Source organism: Pinus tabuliformis, chromosome 2_1 (genome assembly GCF_031772625.1).
Source record: "Pinus tabuliformis cultivar Carrire ecotype Pingquan chromosome 2_1, CPIR1, whole genome shotgun sequence".
NCBI lineage: Eukaryota > Viridiplantae > Streptophyta > Pinopsida > Pinales > Pinaceae > Pinus > Pinus tabuliformis.
Window position 1 is genome coordinate 757353414 of NC_142299.1, and position 23749 is coordinate 757377162.

A 23749-nucleotide genomic window follows, 5' to 3' on the forward strand; every position below is an offset into this window, starting at 1 on the left:
GAACAAGGTATCATTCCAAAGAATAAATGTTTCAAGTATGTTCGCTGACACACAAAGAATGCAACTTAATAGTTTTGTAAGGGTGGAGAGGAGAAATATAAGAGAGGAACCTGGTGCAGAGGGTTGCATAAACATAGAATCCTATGTAAAAAAATCCCAGTAGAATCATGAAATGATAAAAAATGAATGAAATGTAGAAATTATGAAGCACATTTTAAGGATTTCATCTCAATGTCTCACAGGTACTATCTTCTATCACACAACATAGGTAAATATGCAATCTCACAGGTACCATCTTCTATCACATAATATTAGTAAATCTGTGATTTCACAAGTACTGTTCATTATCACATAACAAAGGTAAATTTGTAATTTCAGAGGTACCATTTTCTACAACATAACATAAGTAAATTTGGGATTTAAGAGTGAATCTGACAGCTACAATTACATAATTTCTGAAGAAGAAAAACACATAGGAAGTAAAATATGGAGGAAGAACACATATTGCATATCCCAAAAGCTTGGAATCACTAGAAATTCTTCATTGATATTTGATAATGAAATCCATGTCACATGGCCCAAACTTTCAAAATACGCAAAACAATTACAACCACGGGGATAGGAAAATATAAATCCTTGAATTGGAAAATTCAGAACCTCCGAACTAGAAAATCTAGAACCTCGAGAACCAGAAAATCCAGAACCTTCGAAACTAGAAAAACTAGAACCCTTCCAATGAGTTTTTCCTCGCTCTTTATAGGGATATAGTCCAAAAAATAGTTACGAAGTGCTATAGCTATTTGAAATACTACTTTTCTAAGCATGCATATGTTCTAGTTTTTCTAATGATTACATAATAGATCCGATTGTTTTCTTAAAAGTGAAAAAATAATAAAATATGAGAAACATGAGGTGTCATGATAGACACATCAAAATATATTCACGTCGATTCCTCTGATTTCGTAAGTGGACTTGGGCTCTAGCATATGGATTAATGGTGGGCTAATGATTTTGCCACACCTCTGTTGTGATATTCATCCCATGGGTTCCTGCCACTTCTCGTGTCACTTTCTTCCTCTAACCACTTGCATTGTGTCGTTTTGGACCTGGTCGTGATTTTGTGAGGTGGTGTTGGGAATGTTGTACACTAACTAGTGACTGAATTAAATTGATAGCTTCCGACCCATTCATCCTTTATTATCTCTATCTTGCAGTATCAGGCCTTAATGTATCACAACTCTTATTAAAATAATGTTATGACTTCACAACATTCCAATGCATTTGGCCCCTTTATCATTTATCAAACATAGGACCACTATCTATGACCATCGATTTAGCACTTAGGGGTTGCGGTATCAGAGCCTTCATCCATCATAACTCTATTTAAAATAAAGTTATGAAATTGTAACCTTTCGATTCTATTAGCCCTCTTATCGTAATTCCACCATAAAATCAGGTGTCGTGACCAAACGTTTTGTGCTTGGGTGATAAAGCCTTCAGGCTATGTTTGGGGGCCTATTTCCCTTTGTAATCATGTTCTTCCCTTGGTTCTTTTGAATGCTTGTGACCAAGTACCTCTACTTGTCAGAGCTCCTCTCATCAGAAGTTCTTCAATTTGGAATTAAAAATGGAGTTTTGATGCCTCTTTCCTCTAATATTCTCTATAAAAATTAGGTGCTCATCCAACTCTACACACTTTGTTCTCTGATTCCTCATAACCAAACACCAACAATGCATCAGAAGCCCCTCTCATCAGAAAATTTTCAAAAATACATCACACAGAAATTCCGATATTCACATCCTAATATGGTTGATAGAACATAAGTGCTAAATCTTCTCTCCGCTTTGGTTTCTTTGGATCTCTCATGACCATGTGTCAGTTCACATTAGAAGCCCTTCTCATCGAAACTTTTTCCAAAATGAAGTTTTAAAGGGGTTCCAAAAACTCTGACCTTTAATATTCTCCATAGCACCTAGGTGCTCCACCCTCTTTATTTCCTTTTTCCTCTAAGTCCTCATGAACAAATGCTACTTAACATCGGAGCCCCTTCATCGGATCGAAACTTTTTATAACATAATTTAAACAGGGATCAAAAAATCTCTTTCCTCTGAAATGCTGACCTCTGAGATGATGTCACACTGAGGTTATCCTCTCCACATGGTGCCTCCTAAGTGGTGACATGTGTCACCCAGATTTTTCCCATTAGGCCCCCAAAAATGTTGAAACTGACTACCATGTGTCCACTATATAGACACATCATAATAATGTCATTAGCCATGTTTACTTCTCAGGGCCAATCACCAGCCACCACATGTCTTGTCTTAAGCAGAGAGAAAGGTTCTCTGGGGTCCTTGGTTTTGTGATTATTTATTTTATATTTCTCCTTCTCGGAAACCTTAACACTTTTCAAAGAATTTCAATTATTAAGAAGTTACAAAACCTTGATGTTTTGATATCACTTTACTACGAGGTCCAGCCTTCCGATATCGGGCTCTAATTTTCCTAATTGTCTCTGAAATTCGTCATTCTGACAGTCTACTATGATATTCCATTTTAGGTCAGCTTTTAAATAGTCCGTTGAGCTCTCTTATGTTCTGAACTCTGAAATCACAAAGTCTCGATATGCCTTTCTATGGGTCGTTCTGATATCAGGCCCTGATATTCTGAGTCTATCTCCAATATCCATCATTCCAAAAATTGGCTCCTGATGTTTCAACTCTGCCTTTTGTCTTCAATCTCCAAATTTAAGCTATCTCTATTGGTTTTGGCCTCTAATTTTCAGTTTTCCCTTTTCAAATCCCTTCTAAATTTCAACTCCCAAAATTTTGATTCTCCATTTGGTTTCGGCCTTCAATTTTCGACTCTCCTTTTTGGATTTCCCTTTAGTCAACCAAGAATGCACCTGTCCTTCTTTGCACCAAAGATGAAAAATACGACCATTTGACACAAATATAAGATGGTATGATAGGTGACAGCATTGGCTTCAATTGGGGACAGTGGCTTACCAGCAAGGTGCTAAGAACATGTAAACTAGTAGCCTTCACCATTGGGCATGGAGTCAAAATATATTGAACCTATAAAACCAGAAAATATTTGTGGAAATTTATTTGCTAGGAGTCCCCTCATCATAATAGTTGAAATGCAAAACTATAACTTGTAAAACTGGAAATTAAACACTCACATAATGAGCTTATTTATGTACAACTCCTACTTATGTCCAAGGCTCAATTCACCCAAGTGAAGTCAACCTTCCAATGATACCAACTCAACATCTGAGTATTGGACCTTATGCCATTGTTCTCTAGAAAGTTAGCAATTAAAATAGGCATGCACCATTTCAAATTTTCAGGTAAAACATTTAATACATACCCCATAATTGAGACTTGTTATTGACCAAAGAAAGATGCCATATAGTCATCTACTGGATCATAGAACTGATGAGAAAAATTTACATCCACCTCTCTTTCTTGAATAGTTTCTAGGTAGGAATCTTTCTACAAAAAGAAGCCACAAACACTACTTGGATCTTCAACTTTGGGCTCTTCTTGAAGAAGTTGTTGTTGGTAATATTCTCCCCACTTGCTAGTAGGTGAATCTCTTTGAAAATTTGCAACAATTTCACCCTCCTCTGAATCACATGAATCATAAATCAGAGAATCACTACAAGAAAAAAGGTCATTGGTGAGGGTCATGTGTGTGACAGACCTTTAAGTTCCATCACCCATGTCGCATATGGTGACGATCTTTAAAAAATCATTGTTGTAAGTGTATATAGTGATGGTCCTTTAAGGTTTGTCACCAAAGCCATTTTCGATGACATTTTTGGTGAGAGTCATTAAAGGCCCGTCACTAATTCTCTCTTTGGTGATGCTTTTGGTGAGGTTCGTTAAAGGCCCATCACTAATTCTCTCTTTGGTGACACTTCTAGTGACGATCTCTTATTGACCGTCACCAATGATCGTTTTGGTTAATTTTGGTGACGGCCAATAAATGTCCATCATCATTAATCATTCCAATGAGTTTTTGATGACACTTCATGCTTGTGACAGACCTTTAAGGTCCATCACCAATGTCACATATGGTGATGGTATTTAAAAAATCATTGTTGTAAGTGTATATAGTGATGGTCCTTTAAGGTTTGTCACCAAAGCAATTTTCAATGACACTTTTGGTGACGGTCGTTAAAGGCCCGTCGCTAATTCTCTCTTTGGTGACACTTTTGGTGAGGATCGTTAAAGGCCCATCACTAATTCTCTCTTCGGTGACACTTCTAGTGACGATATTTTATTGACCCTCACCAATTCTCTTTTTGGTTACTTTTGGTGATAGTAAAAAACGGTTCATCATCATCGATCATTCCAATGATTTTTTGATGACACTATGTACCTGTTACTATATGTTTTGTCAAAAGATAATGATTTAATACCATTGTTGTGGAGTCTTTTTCATTATGTGTCCAAGTTCATAGTGGTTATAATAGTCAGTCAATTTTTTTAAGAATTAATTAATGTGTATCATTTCCCTCAAGTCATAAGAAAATAGTTTGCCTATGAGTCAACACATGATTCACCTCTATTAGGTTCATTATCTAGAAAATTTCCTTTAAATAAAGTTCCACTAGTGTGTGTAGGAACTATATTATTTAATACATAATCAAGCTCTATCAATTCTATTAATGAGAGAGACCTAGCACTCCTCAACATTCATGTCACACCTTAACATGCTTTGGAATAGTACACTAAGATTCCTTGGCACCTCGCATGTCTTGGAACATCTTTGCACCTGGAACATCTTTGTACCTAGAACATCTTGCCATGAGTAGGACAAAGACATGGCTCACATCCAACCGTGGTCATAAAATTAAACAACTAAGCAACAATTTTTACATCTTGACATGCCATAAGATTTGGCATGGCTAATAATCCCTTGGCACTATGTAGCACATGTTAAAATCCTTCGCATTTCTTGGAATGCTTTGGCACTCCCTACTACTCCCTGACACTTAGCACACGTCGTACTCACTAACTAACACTCTCTGCCACACTCTTATTCATTCATTTCCATGCATTTGAAACTACTACTCCCTTGTGTTTCCCTGGAACTTGGCCATAACACTCCCTAACATGTGTTGTCGCCACACCTTAGTGCCTGAAACTTCTTGGCATGCCTTAGCACTTGGCATGTCCTGGAATGCCTAAAATGACTTGGAACTGTCTAGCATGTGTTAGTACTTCCTGGCATTCCTTGGAACACCTTGGCACTCCCTAGCTGTCATGCCCTCATAGATAGCCTTACTTTTTTTGCGACTTGGGAACCCAACCAAGTCATTGACAAAACAATGATGTGCCCAACCCAAATTCTCCCTTTGTCTAAAATTACTTTGTACACACCTTCTCACAACCATAGGCTTGCCTCCTACAAGTCCTATTTTTAACTTATCCTAACACACTTCATCCTTGGGGCACCTAGAATTCGCTTATAACACTCCTTGGCACACAATACTTTTATTTGTTCATTTCTAAGCATTTTGACCTAGTTCTCCCTTGGCACCGGCTGGTATACCTTTTCACTGCCTCCTTGTTGGAAATACTGAGAGGGGGGTGAATCAGTATTTCTTTTTCCCACTGTTGTTTCACCAGTTAAAACATATATATTCAGAACACATGATGAACAACAAGAATAAATGCTTTTATTAATATAAACTGTGCAGAAAAATAGATACAATATATAGATGGTTACAATCAATTGCCAAGCTCCAACTTGGACTTTGGTGAGGCTCCAACCTCCAGAGCATCAACTCTATTTTGCCAAGACACCAATCTTGGTCTTAGGAGCACCAACTCTAATGAGCCCCAAAAGTGGATAATTATATGGGCTCATTCAGCCTCCTAATTCGACTTAATCCACCATTCTCATTACTTTATTGCATGTTTTTTATTATATTTATGCTAATAGAGTGAATTGGTTTATTCATTATGCCAACAAGTCTAATGTGTGCTTTATGCAGTCTTTTTGGTCAATTTGGAGACAAAATCAAAGGTTTAAATGAGCACTTGGCAGCCAAATTCATGGAGAGGATTTTTAGGAAGGTGTCCCCTTCATTTATGAGCCCTTACCTCGAATTCTCCACCATCAGCTCAGAGTTCAAGGGCCACCAAATCAATTATCACAAGGGCAGCCGAGCAAGGGCTAGTAAAGGTGTTGTTAACTACAAGTTTTGGTATCCGAGTTCCTAAAGTATAGGAGGGCTGTTGGGGTCCTCAATTTGTATAAATAAGAGGGCTTAGGGCCTCAGTTCATTTAGTCATTTTGTTGGCAGAAGTTAGCTAGTTTTCAGTTCGATTTTAGTCATTTTTTAGTCAGTAGGTTAGCACTCTAGTGCTGCTCTGTTTTTGCTCATTTGTGGAGCCTTTGCTGTAAACATTTCTGTGATATGGTTATTTTCTTAATAATGGAGATCAATTGCATTTTGCCTCAGTTGTGAGCTTCTTTTTGGGAGCCTGTAGCTCTTGGGGTTGGGCCCAACCCAAGTGCTAGGACCTCATCCGTGCACTGTTATATGTTTTTCTGCTGTCTTTAATTAATTTCTGCTAGTAGGTTACAATATTGTTTGGTCATTTAGTTCATTTTTGCTGATAGAAATAGTTTCTTATGTTTTAAGTTGATTTAATAGGTTAGTAACGAAAAATATATTTAGAAGAAGGCTATCCTAATCTCACCTCTCCCTTTGTGGGACCATGAGCTGAGACCAAGGTGTCCTTGCTGCCACCAAAAACATTGTCTTTGCTTCATCATGCAATTATTAGTGTTAGATTCTCATTTGCAGAAATTGATACCAGTTGTGGTTACATGCTCAAGTTCATGATTGCTTAGTTTTCATAGCTATTTCACATTATTTTGTTGCAAATAAACTGTTGTTCATTTTCTTTGCTGTTATTTAGGTCAGATTAGGTTAAAGCAGCTAGATCTTTGGTTTTATTAGTCTTTGTTGGTTAGTTTTAAAAAATCACGTGCAGAGCGCCTGTGAAACCTCCTCTCCTACCTTACCCCATCCATGCAATCTGCTTTGTCCTCCAATTTAGATTCTTGCCTCTCATTTGCTACGTTTTCTCACTTTGCCCTAGTTTCAACATTCTTGTGCATCATTGCTCCCTCCATCCTTGAACAAATCCAATCGCTCCTTAGCCTCATTCACCAAGTCCTAGACACCTTAACATCCTTATCCAACCTCCATTTCCACTTCCCACCATTTTTCCTTCATCAACCCTCCAAAATTCTCTTTCTGGACCATCCTGTAGAAAATTACAGAACATCCTGTAGAAATTTTAGAACATCCTGTAGAACCCCTGCAGACTTCTTGTAGAAGCTCACGAAAGCGGTTTCTTGAGATCCGATCACTGTAAAACTCTCTGGAAGGGTGCTAGGGACCCCTTAGGCCCTCTTCTAACCTTTCCAACCTCCTGCAAGCATTTCGTTTTGCCAATCCACCTCTACACATTCAAAAACAGTTAAAGCACATGCACAATAATTTTGCCAACTTACTCAAAAATACAAAAAGATGTTTCTTTTTAGATGTTATGCTCTTAACCTACAAAGTAATACCCAAACACAGAATATGCGAAGAAAAGATACCCAGAACACAGAATATGCGAAGAAAAGATACCCAGAACACAGAATAGCAATGATTTTATTATTCAAAGAGCAATGTTCACATGCCTCTTCGAGGGGGCAACCTCCAATAGAGCAGAGCTCGATTACAAAATAAGACACGATACTCCTCGCAGGGAGTCTCTATCCTTTATATATGACTCATACATGCAATACCACGGGCCAATACCATGGGTTTTATTAATACCATCTATCTACTACTACTGCCCATTTGCAACTAACTGTGGTCCCGTCATTAATTGCGGGTTAACCACTTACAAAAATTAATATGGGCTTTATTGACTCTTGACTATGATGTGATCCCATGACATAAATAAGGGGGTTAGGGTGGGACCCTAACATGCCCTCCCCCTTAAGACTAGCCTTGTCCTCAAGGCTGAAGCTGCGGAAAATGCTGAAGAATAGTGGCTGGTTCCCAAGTTGCATCTTCCGGAGAGGTGTCTTTCCATTTGACGAGGACTTCCTTAATCATGCAGCCGCGCAGGTGCTTGTCCCTTGTGTCTAGAACCTGTTCGGGTTGAAGCCAGATTGACCCTTCGTCGTCCAATTCAAGTAGACTGGTTTGAACTCGGCAATTGTTCCCAATCACTTTCTTGAGGCACGATACATGGAAAACTAGGTGGATTTTTGTTGTAGGTGGCAAAGCCAACTTGTAAGCCACTTCTCCAATGCGTTGAAGTACTTGGTATGGTCCGTAGAATTTTGGAGAGAGCTTTTGACAACCCTTGTCTTTGAGTGATGTTTGCTTATATGGTTGCAGCCTCAAAAAGACCTGATCCCCTTCTTGAAATTGGCGCTATGAGCGATGTTTGTCGGCCTATTGCTTCATGCGGTTCTGAGCTTGATGAAGATTCTCGCGAAGATGGGCGAGCATGGTTGCACGGTGTTGTAGGAGTTGATCCACGGCTTGTACTTTGGAGCACCCCGTGAGATAAGAAGTAGGGGAAGGTGGAAGTTGACCATAGACTGCTTCATAGGGAGTCATTTTGGTGGTGGCATGATAGTTGGTGTTATACCACCATTCAGCCAGAGGTAACCACTGTACCCAAAGGTGTTGCTTTTCTGAAGTGAAACACATAAGGTAGGTTTCTAGACATTTGTTGACGGCTTCAGTTTGACCATCTGTTTGCGGATGATATGAAGTACTGAGTTTGAGTTGAGTGCCTTGTATTCTGAAGAATTCCTGCCAAAAATTACTGGTGAAGATCGGGTCGCGGTCAGACACAATAGAAGTGGGCATGCCATGCAATTTGAAGATCTGATCCATGAAAGATTGAGCAACCAAAGTTGGTGTAAACGGTTGGGGTAGGGCGCAGAAATGAGCATACTTTGACAGTCGGTCCACAACCACCATGATGATTGACTTGTTCCCAGACTTTGGAAGACCTGTAATGAAATCCATGGAAACCTCCGTCCAAATTGATGCTGGAATGGGCAATGGTTGTAATGTGCCTGGTGTGTTGATGGTTTCCCCTTTGTGGCGTTGACAGACATCACATTCTGCTACGAAAGTAAGGATGTCCTTTTTCATGTCGGTCCAAAAAAATGATCTTCTGGTGCGAGCATACGTCTTCTGAAAGCCCGAATGTCCTGCAATGGGAGATGAGTGCAATTCTGCCAAAATGCGACTTTTGAGGGTGGATTTTGGTGATATTACGACTCTGTCCTTGTAGCGAAGAATATCATTCTGCCACGAGTAGCCCTTGCTGGAATTAGGATCTACCTGCAATTGAGAAATGAGTTGGGAGAGCCCGGGGTGTGAAAACCATTCCTTGCGAGCCTCTTCAATCCAGCCTGGAATGGGGAGGGAAATTGCGAGCAGAGTACTTTCCTCCTCAAATTGGCGCGACAATGCATCTGCTACACTGTTGTCTTTCCCTTTCTTATAAATGATCTCATAATCATATCCCAGCATTTTGGCTAACCATTTATTTTGTTGTGGGGAGGATAGGCGTTGCTCCAAAAAATATTTAAGACTGTGATGATCTGTGCGGATTTGGAAACGTCGCCCCAATAAGTAAGGTCGCCAGGTCTCGACTACATGTAAGATGGCCATCATTTCCTTCTCGTAGGTAGATTGGCCCAGATTCCTCCCACTGAGTTGTTGGCTGGTGAAGGCCAATGGTCGCCCTTCCTGCATTAAGACCGCTCCAATACCTGTACCCGAAGCATCACATTCAATGACAAAGGATTTGGTGAAGTCAGGTAGTGCTAAGATGTGAGTGGAACACATGGCGTTTTTGAGAGCAGTAAATGCCTGTTGTGCTTCCTCGTTCTAGAAGAAGGAATTTTTCTTTAGGAGTTGAGTGAGGGGCTTCGCTATGCGGCCATAGTTGCGGACAAATTTATGATAATAGCCTGTGAGACCCAAAAATCCTCTCAAGCTCTTCAAGGTCTTAGGTTGAGGCCATTCTTGCATTGCCTGGATCTTTTTGGGGTCCACCTTGACACCTTCACGCCCTACAATGTGGCCCAAATACTCAACTTCTTCCATGCCAAATGAACACTTAGACATCTTGACAAATAATTTATGCTTGCGAGCAGTTGCAAGAGTAGATCTACATGCTGAAGATGTGCCGCCCAAGTGCCACTATAGATGAGGATGTCATCGAAGAAGACAAGGACAAATTTTCTGAGATATGGTTTGAGGAGGTGATTCATAAGGCTCTGAAAAGTAGAGGGGGCATTACAGAGACCAAATGGCATGACCAGGAACTCATAATGGCCTTCATGAGTTCTGAAAGCCGTCTTGGGAATGTCGACTTCCTTCATGCAAATTTGGTGGTAGCCTGAGCGAAGATCCAACTTAGTGAAGAATTGAGCCCCATTGAGTTCGTCCAGCAAATCGTCAACTACCGGGATGGGAAATTTATCTTTGACTGTCAACTTATTGAGGGCCCTGAACTCGGGACACATCCGCCACTCCCCATCTTTCTTGAGGACCATGACCACTGGGGATGAATAAGGACTAATGCTGGGACGAATGACACCTGCTTCCAACAATTCCTTGATGATTTTTTCTATTTCATTCTTTTGGGTGAACGGATATCTGTATGGCCGCACATTTGGGGGTTGGGCCCCTGGAACCAATGTGACGCTATGATCATGTTCCCCTTGCGAGGGTGGAAGCTCATGAGGCTTGTCAAAGACCGTCCGATGTTTATTTAAAATCTGTTGCATCTCAGGATGAATTGGCAGAGACATGGTTTCAACTACCTGGATGGAATTAAATTGAGCTACCACTCCATGATGGCCCTTTTTTAACAATTTTTCCATCCTATGCGAGCTGATGATAGAGGGGGCTCCTGCCTGTAGTCCTCGGAGGGTATGTGTGGAGTTGTTCTGCTTAAAACTCATATATAACTCCTGGAAATCCATTGTGATTGGCCCAAGAGTGCGGAGCCATTCCGCGCCTAGGACAATGTCGCAACCCCCCATGTGTATTGCAAACATGTGGGTTTTCAACTGATAATCCCCCATTTGAAGTTTGACATTTTTGCAGCGGCCTTCACATTTCATTGTGCCCCCATCTGCAATTTGGACTTGGAAGTTAGAAACTGCCCGAACAAAACAATGCGCTGCTTCAGCGATCTTTTGATGGATGAAATTATGGGTACTTCCACTATCAATCAAGACTACTACTGGGTGATGTTTAAGAAAACCCCTGATTTTGAGAGTTTGAGGGGAAGAAATTCCTGCCAATGCATTTAGCGAAATAATTGGTTCGTCAGATACAATCTTCTTTTGGTTATCTTCTTCGATCGCCTCCGGTTCCTCAAGTGGTGGATCTTCCTCGGTGGAGCTGTAGTCAGTGGCATCTATTTGAAAAAACTTGGGCTCCTTGCATTTATGACCCGGGGAATATTTTTCATCACAGTAGTAACATAGTCCTTGCTTCCTTCTTTCGGCCATTTCCGCAGGTGACACCTTTTGAATCTTACGTGTCTGAGTCGTGTTGGGAGCCTGTGGGGGACGACCTTTAGTGGGGAAGTTGGGGCGGCTGGATTGGGCTGTTAATGCACGTTCCACCTTACGAGCTACCTGGCAAGCCTCTGTCCACGTGGGAGGGTGGTGGAGTAGAACCTGAGCTTTGATGGCTTCTTTAAGACCGCTGATAAAGCATTCCATGTAGAACTCATCTTTGAGACCCTTAGTGCGGAAGGCTAAGGCTTCAAAAGCGGTAATATATTCATCCACTGTACCCGTCTGTCGGAGCTTAGTGAGACGCCCCAAAAAATAGTCTTCCTCTTCAAAGCGATTTCGAAGAGCTTTGGCAAATTGGGCCCAATTCTGAAAATGTCCATTGCAACGCTGATGCCATTCCCCCCATTGCGATCGTTCATTGTCCAAGTACATGGTGCCCACCATAAGCTTAGTCCCCTCATCTAGTATATGATTCAATTTGAAATACTGCTCCATTTGTGCCAGCCATGTAGACGTGTGAGAACCGTCAAATTTATGCATATCCAACTTGGGAGGTTGCTGACTGGGTGGTGGATGGGTGTGCCAGACGTGAGGAGAGTGGCTAGACTCACCCTCATGGTATTCATGGCCATTATACGCCTCTTCGTGTGCTGTCTCCTTGCCCTTCGAGAGTGCATTCTGTATCTGGAGACTTATTCCTTTAATCTCATGTTGGATTTCGTTCACCGCAGTTTGGATGGAGTTCACATGGTCTTCAATTTTGTCCATCCTTTCATTGGCCATCGCTTGAGCGCGAGTTTCTACCATACACCAACCTGATGAAAAATTGGGACCGCCTAAATTTTTTTTTCTAAGAAATTGAATGGTACCACCTTGCTCAGCTCGTCGTCCTGATTCTGATGGGCTAGATCACCAATAAGCACCCCGGAAGATCTCAGACTCGTATTTTTTTTTTTTTTGGAAAACTCCTAACGGGGTTTTACTCCTTCCTGATCAATACTGCAGTCGCCAAATCCTCAAAATGTCAATGCCGCCAAAAGTCCTGCGAAAAGTATATCCAGGTACAGGAACCCTTCCGATCTGGTGGATCTGAGAGATCTGAATGGTGGAACAACTGCTGCTGCTGATCTGATGGAGCTGCCGGACTGATGTCTGCTGCTGCTGCACTTCTTTTCACCCGCTGATCTGGAATAGATGATGTGTGATCCCCCGATAGAAAGGGAACTATGGTCTTGAGGAGTGTCAGGTGCTACAGATCGCAATATACATAAGGGTCTGACAGTAGTACTCGGCCCAATGTTTCAGGGCTCTAACTAAGGAGGATCGACCATACCCTTAGCCGTACAACCCGACTACCCTATCGTACGGGCGAGTAATCTCTTCGAGTGCTGTTCTCGGTGTACTGTAGCCACAAGACGGCCGAAGGTTTATCTATGGCGAGGTTTCAAGGGAGCCTAGGGGGCTTCCTATATACCCAGAGGGTACGTGGAAGACAGTCCGTGCGCGGTTATGTCTAATGCGCTACTACTCGAAGGGGTACCCACAAGGGTTACAAGGGAGTCCAACAGACGTGACCACCTCTTGTATTTCCTGCGTGCATGCCTCCCCAAATCCGCAGGTTTATGCGCTTAACGACAGATCCCGTGGTTTAAAGACGCCGGAACACGTCTCTAGCCAAAAAAAAATTTTGCTAAAAATTGGAGATCCCACCGAACCCTGTAAAGTGCTCTGATACCACTTGTTATGCTCTTAACCTGTAAAGTAATACCCAAACACAGAATATGCGAAGAAAAGATACCCAGAACACAGAATATGCGAAGAAAAGATACCCAGAACACAGAATAGCAATGATTTTATTATTCAAAGAGCAATGTTCACATGCCTCTTCGAGGGGGCAACCTCCAATAGAGCAGAGCTCGATTACAAAATAAGACACAATACTCCTCGCAGGGAGTCTCTATCCTTTATATATGACTCATACATGCAATACCACGGGCCAATATCATGGGTTTTATTAATACCATCTATCTAATACTACTGCCCATTTGCAACTAACTGTGGTCCCGTCATTAATTGCGGGTTAACCACTTACAAAAATTAATATGGGCTTTATTGACTCTTGACTATGACGTGATCCCATGACATAAATAAGGGGGTTAGGGTGGGACCCTAACATCAGATTTCACTTCAGAAGTAGCTTAGTCACATGCGTTTTACCTTTCTAAGAGTTAATGGCATTCCTTTCTGTAGCTTTCATCATTTTTCTTGCACTAGTATGGTTAGTCAGTAAAATTAGGGTTTACTATGGTTTGCATTTCCTTTCCGCTTTCAGTTTCTTTCTGCAAGTAGATTAGCCTCCTTTGAGTTAGCTTTCATCCATCAGTTAAAAAGCTTCTTCTAAGAGCTCATAGAAGTTGGCTTAATCTCCTAGCGGACTTGTGCCAGCTGATCAAGTGACAGCCGCGGCAAGAGCTAGTACTTGTGCATACAGCACCGTCGCTTCCAAGTTTGTTACGAACTACCGGGTTGATAAAATTAAAGAAGGGAGTCCCAGGAGTTGCAGCATTATTGCTGCAATACTGGGGCCCACCATCTTTTTGGCGCCGTTGTCGGGGAAGCGTTAGAGTATTGGTGATTGCTACTTTTCTTCTAATGTTGACACCTAATCCGAAACGGATGGGTGAACTGGACAATCATCTAGAAGATGAACTGATCTGTTTTATTTTTGTATATAAACATGAGTTAGTTAATGAATAATATATCAGTTCTTTTCTCTCGCTCAACCTGGAGTTACCCTGGCCTGACATGGTATCATAGCAAAGGCCCAGAAATAATTGTAACTCCTGCTGTCCTGAGAGCTGCTCAGTCCTGAGCGCTACTCTGACATTGATTCCTTGGCTCTGACCTCTGCCTGAAACGCCTGGAACGTTTGTCTGACCTCTGCCTGGAACGCCTGGAACGTTTGTCTGACCTCTGCCTAGAATGCCTGGAACGTTTTTCTGACCTCTGCCTGGAACGTTTGTCTGCTTGGAACGTTCTACCAATCCACTCATTCATTAAGAATCCATAACTGGCAGTCAGAGAGCACATTATCCATAATTCAGCTCTGCTGAATGTGCGTTTTTTTAATGCACCTGAGCGTTGAATAATCTGCCCTGACGCCTATTTGCAGAAACGTTGCTCTCCCCTGGTATCATCGAAATTCCTAGGATCATTTTACGCCAAAAAAAAAAAAAAAAAAAGACTATGGTTCTCCTGTGGGCTCATGCGTATGTCTGAGTCTGTAGTTAGAACTAAACTGGATGGTATGGAATTTGCTCTGTTCATACTGCTTGAAACGTGAGCCTCGGCTCCTCCCCCGAGATGTGCCATTAAGTTTGCAAGTTTTCTCATGGATGCCTCCGTCGATCATGAACCAAGACATACGACATCGGGAGTCCAAGAAATATCTTTGTAGTCGTATGCAATTGTTCTCCAATCGCTTGTGGATGAGTCTTTCCACAGACCACATAAGCAAATGGATCGCCCACAATCCAAGCAACAAGGATCTTGTTTTAGAAAAAGAATCCATAACTGAACAGTGAGATCCTAATCGCAGGCGGTTTGGTGTTTCTTGTTTTAGAAAAAGAATCCATAACTGAATAGTGAGATCCTAATCGCAGAACGCAAGAGCCTCAAAAGTCGCCAGCAACACTGGGTATTACGAAGACTGCTAGGACTTCAGTATTATGCAGTTGATTTTTTGAATTTGTATGGCATTTTTTTTGTATAAGGTGGAGATGCGTTTTTTGTATAATGGTTGAGCAGTTTTGTTGAATTCAAAGCAGTTTGTTGAATTCAAAGCAATTTGAGATGCGTTTTTTTTTGGTTGAGCAGTTCGTTGAATTCAAAGCAGTTTGTTGAATTGATATACGCAGTTTATATTATTCAAAGCATTGTTGTGTTTCCAGAATGTTTTGTAGTATTGCTTCATATATATTGAAGTAATATATATTGAAGTAATATATCCTTTATACGTTTTGAAGTGAATACATTCAAAACATAGTAATATTGCAGTGATATAAGAAATGCTGATGCAAACGTTAGAAGAAAATAAAGTGCATAAGGCTGTGGCATAAGAATTTTTTTCTCAGCAGAAGTCTTTTATCAACAGAAGTTTTTTTAGCAGAGATATTTTTTTTACAGAATGCATTCAATCATTTCTATGGTAGGAATAGTTCTCACTGGCAAGGAGAACTATTCAGAATGGTCTCGGATGGTAAAACACACCCTCATCTACAATGAGCTGTGGAAAGGAGTGTGTGTCGGAGAAGAAGACAAAGACCCTGTGCAGCCTACATCAGATAAAGAACTTGTCATTTGGGAAAACAAGAACAGCAAAGCCTATGCATTGATCGCAGCATCTGTAAATGAGGAAGTAAGTCGTCATATTTCATCCTATTCCACTGCCTTTGAATCTTTACAAAAGCTGAAAGAACTCTATGATACACATTCTGCTCTTGAAGTTGTTCAGCTTATGATTAAACTCTTCACTCTTGAACTGAAAAATAATGATCCTCTTGCTCTTGCACCTGAAATAAAGTCTATAATGCATGATATTAAATCCACTAAGGTTGAGCTGGATATCTCTCTTATTGCCTTTCTCAAAGCACTCTATCCTACCTACTCTAATTATATTGAGTCTTTACAAGCAAATGGAAATCTTAAAGATATAACCTTTGACACTCTTGTGAAAAAGTTTGTTGAAAGAGAGAAAGCCTTTGGAAAGAAAACAATCCCTGAATCTTCTGAAGAGACTGTTTGCCTTGCTCATAAAGAAAAGCATCCTGCTCAAGATTCTACAAGAGGAAGAGGTGGACGAAGAGGAAGAGGAAGATACTTTAGAGGCAGGGGGGGCAGACATCCTCAAGCAGAAAAGGCAGATCTGCATTGCATTCGCTGCAAACGAAATGGATCACATGATGCTTCTACATGCAAGCTACCATGGGACAAGATTGAGCAGAGAAGAAATCAGCAGAAAGGTAAAACTGATGACACAGACAAAGGTAAAGCACCTGAATCCGCTCACTATATTGAGGCACAATGTAACATTGGATTAAATGAAGATTTGTTTAATGCTTCACTTGCTTCTTCGAAAAATGACTGGTTGGTTGATTCAAGAGCAACCTATCATATGACTCATAGGAAAGATTTCTTTGAAGATTTCACTGACAATGTTGATGGAGCAGTATACTTTGCGGATCAATCAAAAATCAAGCCATCAGGGCTTGGCACAATCAGGCTTAAACTGCTTGGTCTTCCAGACTTTCTTCTGGATCATGTTCTATATCTCCCACAGCTCAAGAGAAACTTGCTGTCCCTGGTCCACATCCGCCAGCAAGGTCACTCCATTCACATGTTTGATGGCAAGCTTGAGGTAAGAAAGGCATCTGACCACTCACTTGTCATGAGGGGTATAGAAGAAGAAAGACTTCTTAAACTGCAAGGAACCTCTGCTCATGCACAACATTTCTCATATATTTCTCATCATGAAGAAGGTGCACTTCCATCAAGTTTATTATGGCATGCTAGATTTGGACATTTAAATTATGATAGTCTCCGCTTGTTGAAGAAAAATGGTGTTGCTGGTTTGCCTACAATTCCTAGAAAACATAAGCAATGTGATGCTTGCATTGTAGGAAAGCATAGCAAACAGTCTTTTCATGATTCACATTCAAGAGCACATAGGAAGCTTGAACTCATTCATTCAGATTTATGTGGTCCAATGCCTTTTTCTTCTGCAAATGGAAATAAATATATCATGACATTTATTGATGATTACACCAGAATGTGTTGGGTTTATTTTTTGAAGAACAAATCTGATGCTTTTCAAACATTCAAGAATTTTCATAAATGGATTGAAAATGATGCACAATCTCATATTGGGTCTATTCGCACTGATAATGGAAAAGAATATACATCAAATGAATTTGAACACTATCTTCGCCAACATGGGATTAAACATCAAACAACTGTGCCTTATAATCCTCAACAGAATGGTGTAGCTGAAAGAATGAACAGAACAATTTTGAATATGGTACGATCCATGCTTTTCTTCAAAAATGTAAAGACAATGTTTTGGGCTGATGCTGTTCTATGTGCTGCATATATAAAGAATAGATTTCCATCTAGTGCTATAAGAAACAAGACACCTTATGAATTGTGGTATGGACATGTTCCTTCAGTAAAACATCTCAGGATTTTGGGTTCCACCTGTTATGCTTTAATACCAAAGGTACATAGAAACAAACTTGGTGCTAGAAGTCGTAAGTGTATCTTCCTGGGGTATTCAAACACATCTAAAGCATACCGCCTCTATGATGAAGTAAATAAAAAGCTTGTTTTATCTAGAGATGTCATTTTTCTTGAATCATCCAAATCTGACAGTGTTGTTGAGCAGCAACTTGATCGCTTGGATAGATTCACAAAACCGAAATCATTCCAAGAGTTTGATAATCAGATTCCACATCTTGAAGGGGGGATTCCTATACTAGATCAACATGTGGAATCTCCTTCTGAAGAACAATCTCCCCTGCATGACACTCCAACAACCGATGATGCTTTAAGTGATGTAATTGATAGAATTGGGAGACTTAATCTTGATTCAGTCCCAACTCAATCAACAGAACAGCCTGGACCATCTCAGAAAGGTCCCCCAAAGTGGCTGACAAAGACACTTGAAAGTGTTCATCCTGATGAAATTGGAAAAACAGGAACCAGAAATACAAACCGACAAGATGGAGGTGATGTAGATAACTCTAATTCACCTGTTGATATGGATGTTACTTATGATTGTGAATTGAACTTGTCTACAGATTTTGAACCAACTTCCTTCAAAGAAGCTTCTTCTCATGATGAATGGAAAGAAGCGATGCAGAAGGAGTATGATGCCCTCATAAAGAATGGCACTTGGAAGCTGGTTGATCCTCCATTTGGAACCAAACCAATTGGCTGCAAGTGGGTCTACAAGAACAAGTACAAAGCTGATGGCTCACTTGACAAGCACAAAGCTAGGCTTGTGGAAAAAGGTTTTGCACAGAAGGAAGGGGTCGATTATGAGGAAAATTTTGCTCCCACAGCAAAATGGGCCACCATCTGGACACTCTTTGCACTAACTGCTCAGAACGGTTGGAAAGTCCATCAAATGGATGTAAAAACTGCATTCTTGAATGGAGACCTAAAAGAGAATGTTTTTATGTCCCAGCCTGAAGGATTTGCTGTGAAAGGACATGAACACAAAGTATGCAAACTTGTGAAGTCCTTGTATGGCCTCAAACAAGCACCACGAGCCTGGTATGAAAAACTAACTGAGCATCTTCTGAAACTCAACTTCAAACATTTTGATCTTGATGATGCAACTTTATTTGTCAAGAAAGTTGGCAAAACAGTTGTATATCTTGTGGTATATGTAGATGATCTTTTAATGACAGGGAACAATGAAAGCTATATTGCATCCATAAAGAAAGAATTAGGAAATTTTTTTGAAATGACTGATTTGGGCTATGTTCATTACTATCTTGGCATTGAAGTAACCCAACATCCAAAGTCCATATTTCTTTCTCAAAAGAAATACATTGGAGATTTGTTAAACAGATTTGGCATGACAGAGTGCAATCCCCTTTGTACTCCAATGGAACAAAACTTGAAGCTCACATCTATTGAAGGAAAGGAATTTGAGGATGCAACAAAGTATAGACAACTTGTAGGAAGTCTCATCTACCTCACTACTACCAGACCAAACATTTCATTTGCTGTTGGAATCCTCTCCAGGTTCATGCAAAAGCCTTGTGAGGGACATTGGTCTGTTGCAAAAAGAGTTCTAAGGTACTTGAAGGGAACTCAAGACCTTGGAATCAAGTATACACAGGTGGACGACTTCAACTTGATTGGATACTCTGATTCAGACTTCGATGGAGACAAAGAAACTGGGGTATCTACTTCAGGATATGCTATGAGTCTTGGATCAGGAGCTGTCTCCTGGAGATCACGCAAACAATCAGTACCAGCAGATTCCACAACAGAAGCAGAATATGTGGCAGCAGCTGAAGCAACGAAAGAAATTGTGTGGCTCAGGAAAATTCTTGAAGATTTGCAAGTAAAACAAATACAATCAACTCCACTCATGATTGATAACACATCTGCAATAAAGTTGGCCAAGAACCCAAAGTTCCATGATCGTACTAAGCACATCAATACTAAATATCATCTGATCCGACATCATGTTGAGGCCAAAACAATCCATCTCCGTCATTGTTCCACAAACGAGCAAATTGCAGACATCTTCACCAAAGCGCTTGGAAGAGAAAAGCTTGAAAGATTCAGAACGATGCTTGGACTCACCAACATCCCTTCAGATTAAGGGGGGGAATGTTGACACCTAATCCGAAACGGATGGGTGAACTGGACAGTCATCTAGAAGATGAACTGATCCGTTTTATTTTTGTATATAAACATGAGTTAGTTAATGAATAATATATCAGTTCTTTTCTCCCGCTCAACTTGGAGTTACCCTGGCCTGACATTTTCCACTACAACCTTCTGCTAAGTAGTTTATTTCATTTCCATGATGCAATTTCATTTATGCAAAAGTAGATTAGCATTTCCCACTTTTGATAGATTAGCATTTCAATTCCGCAATTTCATTTCTACAAGCGTAGATTAGCATTTCAATTCTGCAAGCGTAGCCTAGCATTTCATTCCTGCAATTTCATTTGAGCAAAATAGATTAGTCCTTTCCTGCTTTCATTTCAATTCCGCATTTTCCTTTCAGCGAGATAGTTAGTTGCAGTTCAATCTATTTTAGTTTTTTCAGGTACAAGGAGAAAAAAAGAAACAAAAATCAACCAAAAAGATTTCATTTCATGCCTGGTAGGAGTAGAGATAAGTCAGAGAAATGTTTGCACAACACCCCCCACTGCTTCACACAGCCAACCTTCTCTCTTCTTCAATGGTTGTGATTAAGAAGAACCCCTAGGAGGACAACAAGACATATTTGAAGAACCTCTAAGGGAGAAGAAGAAGAAGAAAACATTCCTCTGGAGCAAATGGCTGCAAACAGAAATGTTGGGAGCAGTACCTTATCCAAAAACGAATTTACAAATCAGATGGAAAATTTCAAGAGCGATATGAGGTAGTTTCTTACCATGCAACTAGATACCTTATAGATCCAAATGAAGCAAGAGGAAGCCAAGAGGGCTTTGGTCATCTTTTGTCCTAGGTGCACTAGAAAGCATCCTAGGAATGAATGTCCAATGCACTCCCTAGAAGTGTGTTTCATCTGTGAAGAATACCATCCTACAAATCAGTGCCCTTCCTTGCCTGGACTTAAAGCTGCATATCAGAGAGTCAAAGGAGCCACTGAATCACTCTATTATATGAACCAAAGGAAGCCACATGGACCCATACCCTACCAGGAGGGAATGCAAGGGACATCCCAGACCTATTACGACCCCTATCAAGCCACTTCCATGCCTTCTTGGGGTCCCCGTACTCATCCTTCCTAGTCCACATCCCCTCCTTGGTCGTATCCTCCTTAATACCATGCTTCTCCAGTTGCTCATTCGTTTCACTCTTATGCTCAGCCACAGCCTCAGTGGAATGCACCTCATCAGGGGTGGAGGCCCCAATACAACTCTCATCCCGCTCATTTGCCTCCACCAACTGCCCAACCAAAACCCCATCCACATCCATCTCAAATATACACCCCCACTCAACTACCCATACCACCATTTCCAAACCCGCACATTGGAATAGCTCAACCCAATTGCGAAGCTGAGGCACAACATGTCCAAATGACTCCTCATGAGCTTGATAATCTTCGCCATAGCTCAGGAAGAGTATTGAAAAACAGAGATTATATTGACAACATTGAAGGACAAAAGGCAAAAGAAGATTCAAAGGAAAAGATCAAAGAACCATGGGCTGCACTTGATGAAGAGAAGGCATCAAAATTGGATATCGAGAGAGTTCCCTCATGGTTACCATCAAATCTTCCATGTATTCAAGAGAAAACTCAGCAAAAAGAGGAAGATGTGAAGGTCATGATAGAAGAAGATATGGAGAATGATCTAGATCAGCAAAAGGACCAAGGATATCAGAGCTATATTGAGATATGGTTCTAGACAGTCACTAAGTTGCAGCAGTACTCTCTTCTTCAGCTATGTTCGATCCCTTCAAAGTCAAATCATTTGGTCTCTGAAAACTGGATAGCTGTCAAAGCATGCATTTCAAACCGCCACATCATTTTGTCTCTAATCTCGATGTGCACATGGCTCTATTGGAAGTATTCTTACACCTGAAAATGATTTTGTTTTTCAAGTAGGGTAGGGTAGAAAAAAAAAGAAAAAAAAAAGAAAAAAAGAGAAAAAAATGAAAATAAGAAGAAAATAAAAATCTAAGGTGAAAACCTCCTCGGAGGTGCCTTAGATTGGCTCATTGATTGAAAACCTCCATGAGGTGGTCAATGGGTTAGAAATAAGAGAAAATAAAAAGGGAATAAGATCCCTGGGTGAAAACCTCCCTTGGAGGCGCCTAGGGCAGGCAATTAGGGTGAAAACCTCCATGAGGCGCCCTAGTTGTTTTTCAAAAAAAGAGAAAAAGAAAAAGAAAAATAAACCTAATTTCCATTGAATAATTGCAGGTTGCAGTAGGGACATTACAGGTCAGGAGGATCGCTCAAAACAAAGACAGAGGAAGATTTGTGCCTTCTACAGGAAGTTCTGTGTTTTCTATAGGAATTTTTGTGTCCTCTACAGGAAGCCTACAAACAAGCCAAAATCAATCTCTGAAGAGGACCAGAAGGCTAGGAATATGTCCATGAGGCCTGCAAGCATCCATGTTTCCATCTCTCACCCTTCTCCATCATTTTTTCCATCTCATTGTGCTTCTTTCCTCAAAACTGCGTGTTCTACAGGAAGTTCCTGTAGAAATTACAGGATTTCTACAGGAAGCTAGAAATGGATTTCAAAAAGGTAGTTTGGAAAACATGATAGCTTCCTCAAGGGTTTAGAAGTCCTCCTGCAATCTTCAAACTCCTCCTCCATCATCTCCATGCCTACATCACAGCCCAAGCTCATTTTTTTTACCATGCAAAAACTTGCAGAATGCTTTGAAGAAAAAATACATAGAACATAATTTGTTTTTTCCCTAGCTTGAAAACCGTGCATCCATTTACAAAACTGTTACAGGGGGAGTTGTATAGGGATGATGGCAACATGCACGAGCAATTTCAGCCAATTCCAATGCATGGTTTCTAAGAAATCAACCTCCATCACCTTCAGCCATTTTTGCATTTTCTCCATATCCATGCATCTGTTTCAAAACCTATTTCATGGGGAGATGCACATGGGTGATAGTAGCCTACCCAAGCAGTTTCAGCCGATTCTGATGCACGGTTTTCGAGAAATTGATCTCTGTAATCTTCAGCCATTTTCCATTTTTCTCGAAATCTGTGCATCCATTGATCGTAATTTTTCTATGGGAGGTGCATAATGATGATAGGAACATGCTCAAAAAGTTTCAGATCGATCCGGTCTATCGTTCGGGAGCAATGGAGAAAACAAGTTTCTGCCTTGTAAAAATTCAACATCAGTAGCTTGAGGGTGCAGATCTGAACGTGGAAACAAATTCCTGCAGCTTAGATCCAGCCAGAGGATACCTGCACAACAAAAAATAGCCATGAATCAGCCACCAAGCCATCATGCAACCACAGAAACAAATGCATGCAGCAGCAAAAAGGACCCAGCAGCACGTCGACTTACAGGGAGTGTTGGCCGTTTGAACTCCAGTGCAACTGATCCAGAAGAGAACATGCAGTTCATGATAGCACTGCAGTCTGCATGTGGCCACGTACACCTAGCCACCTCACCTCCTCGCCATGAATTGCGTTGTAATTCAAAAATGCTCGGCCGAAGAACTCACGTTAACCGTTGTTCATTTACATTTGCAACCGTTCTCAGCGAAGTACGCGTCCTCCTCCTCCGCAGTCTGTTAGCCCGAGCTTTTCGGCCTGTTTCAAAATTCTCCCATGTCCCAAGCTCATTCAAAAGCACCATGACATCCTACAGAAGCCGACAACGCATTCTACAGGAAGAGGCTCTACAGGAAATACAGCATAGC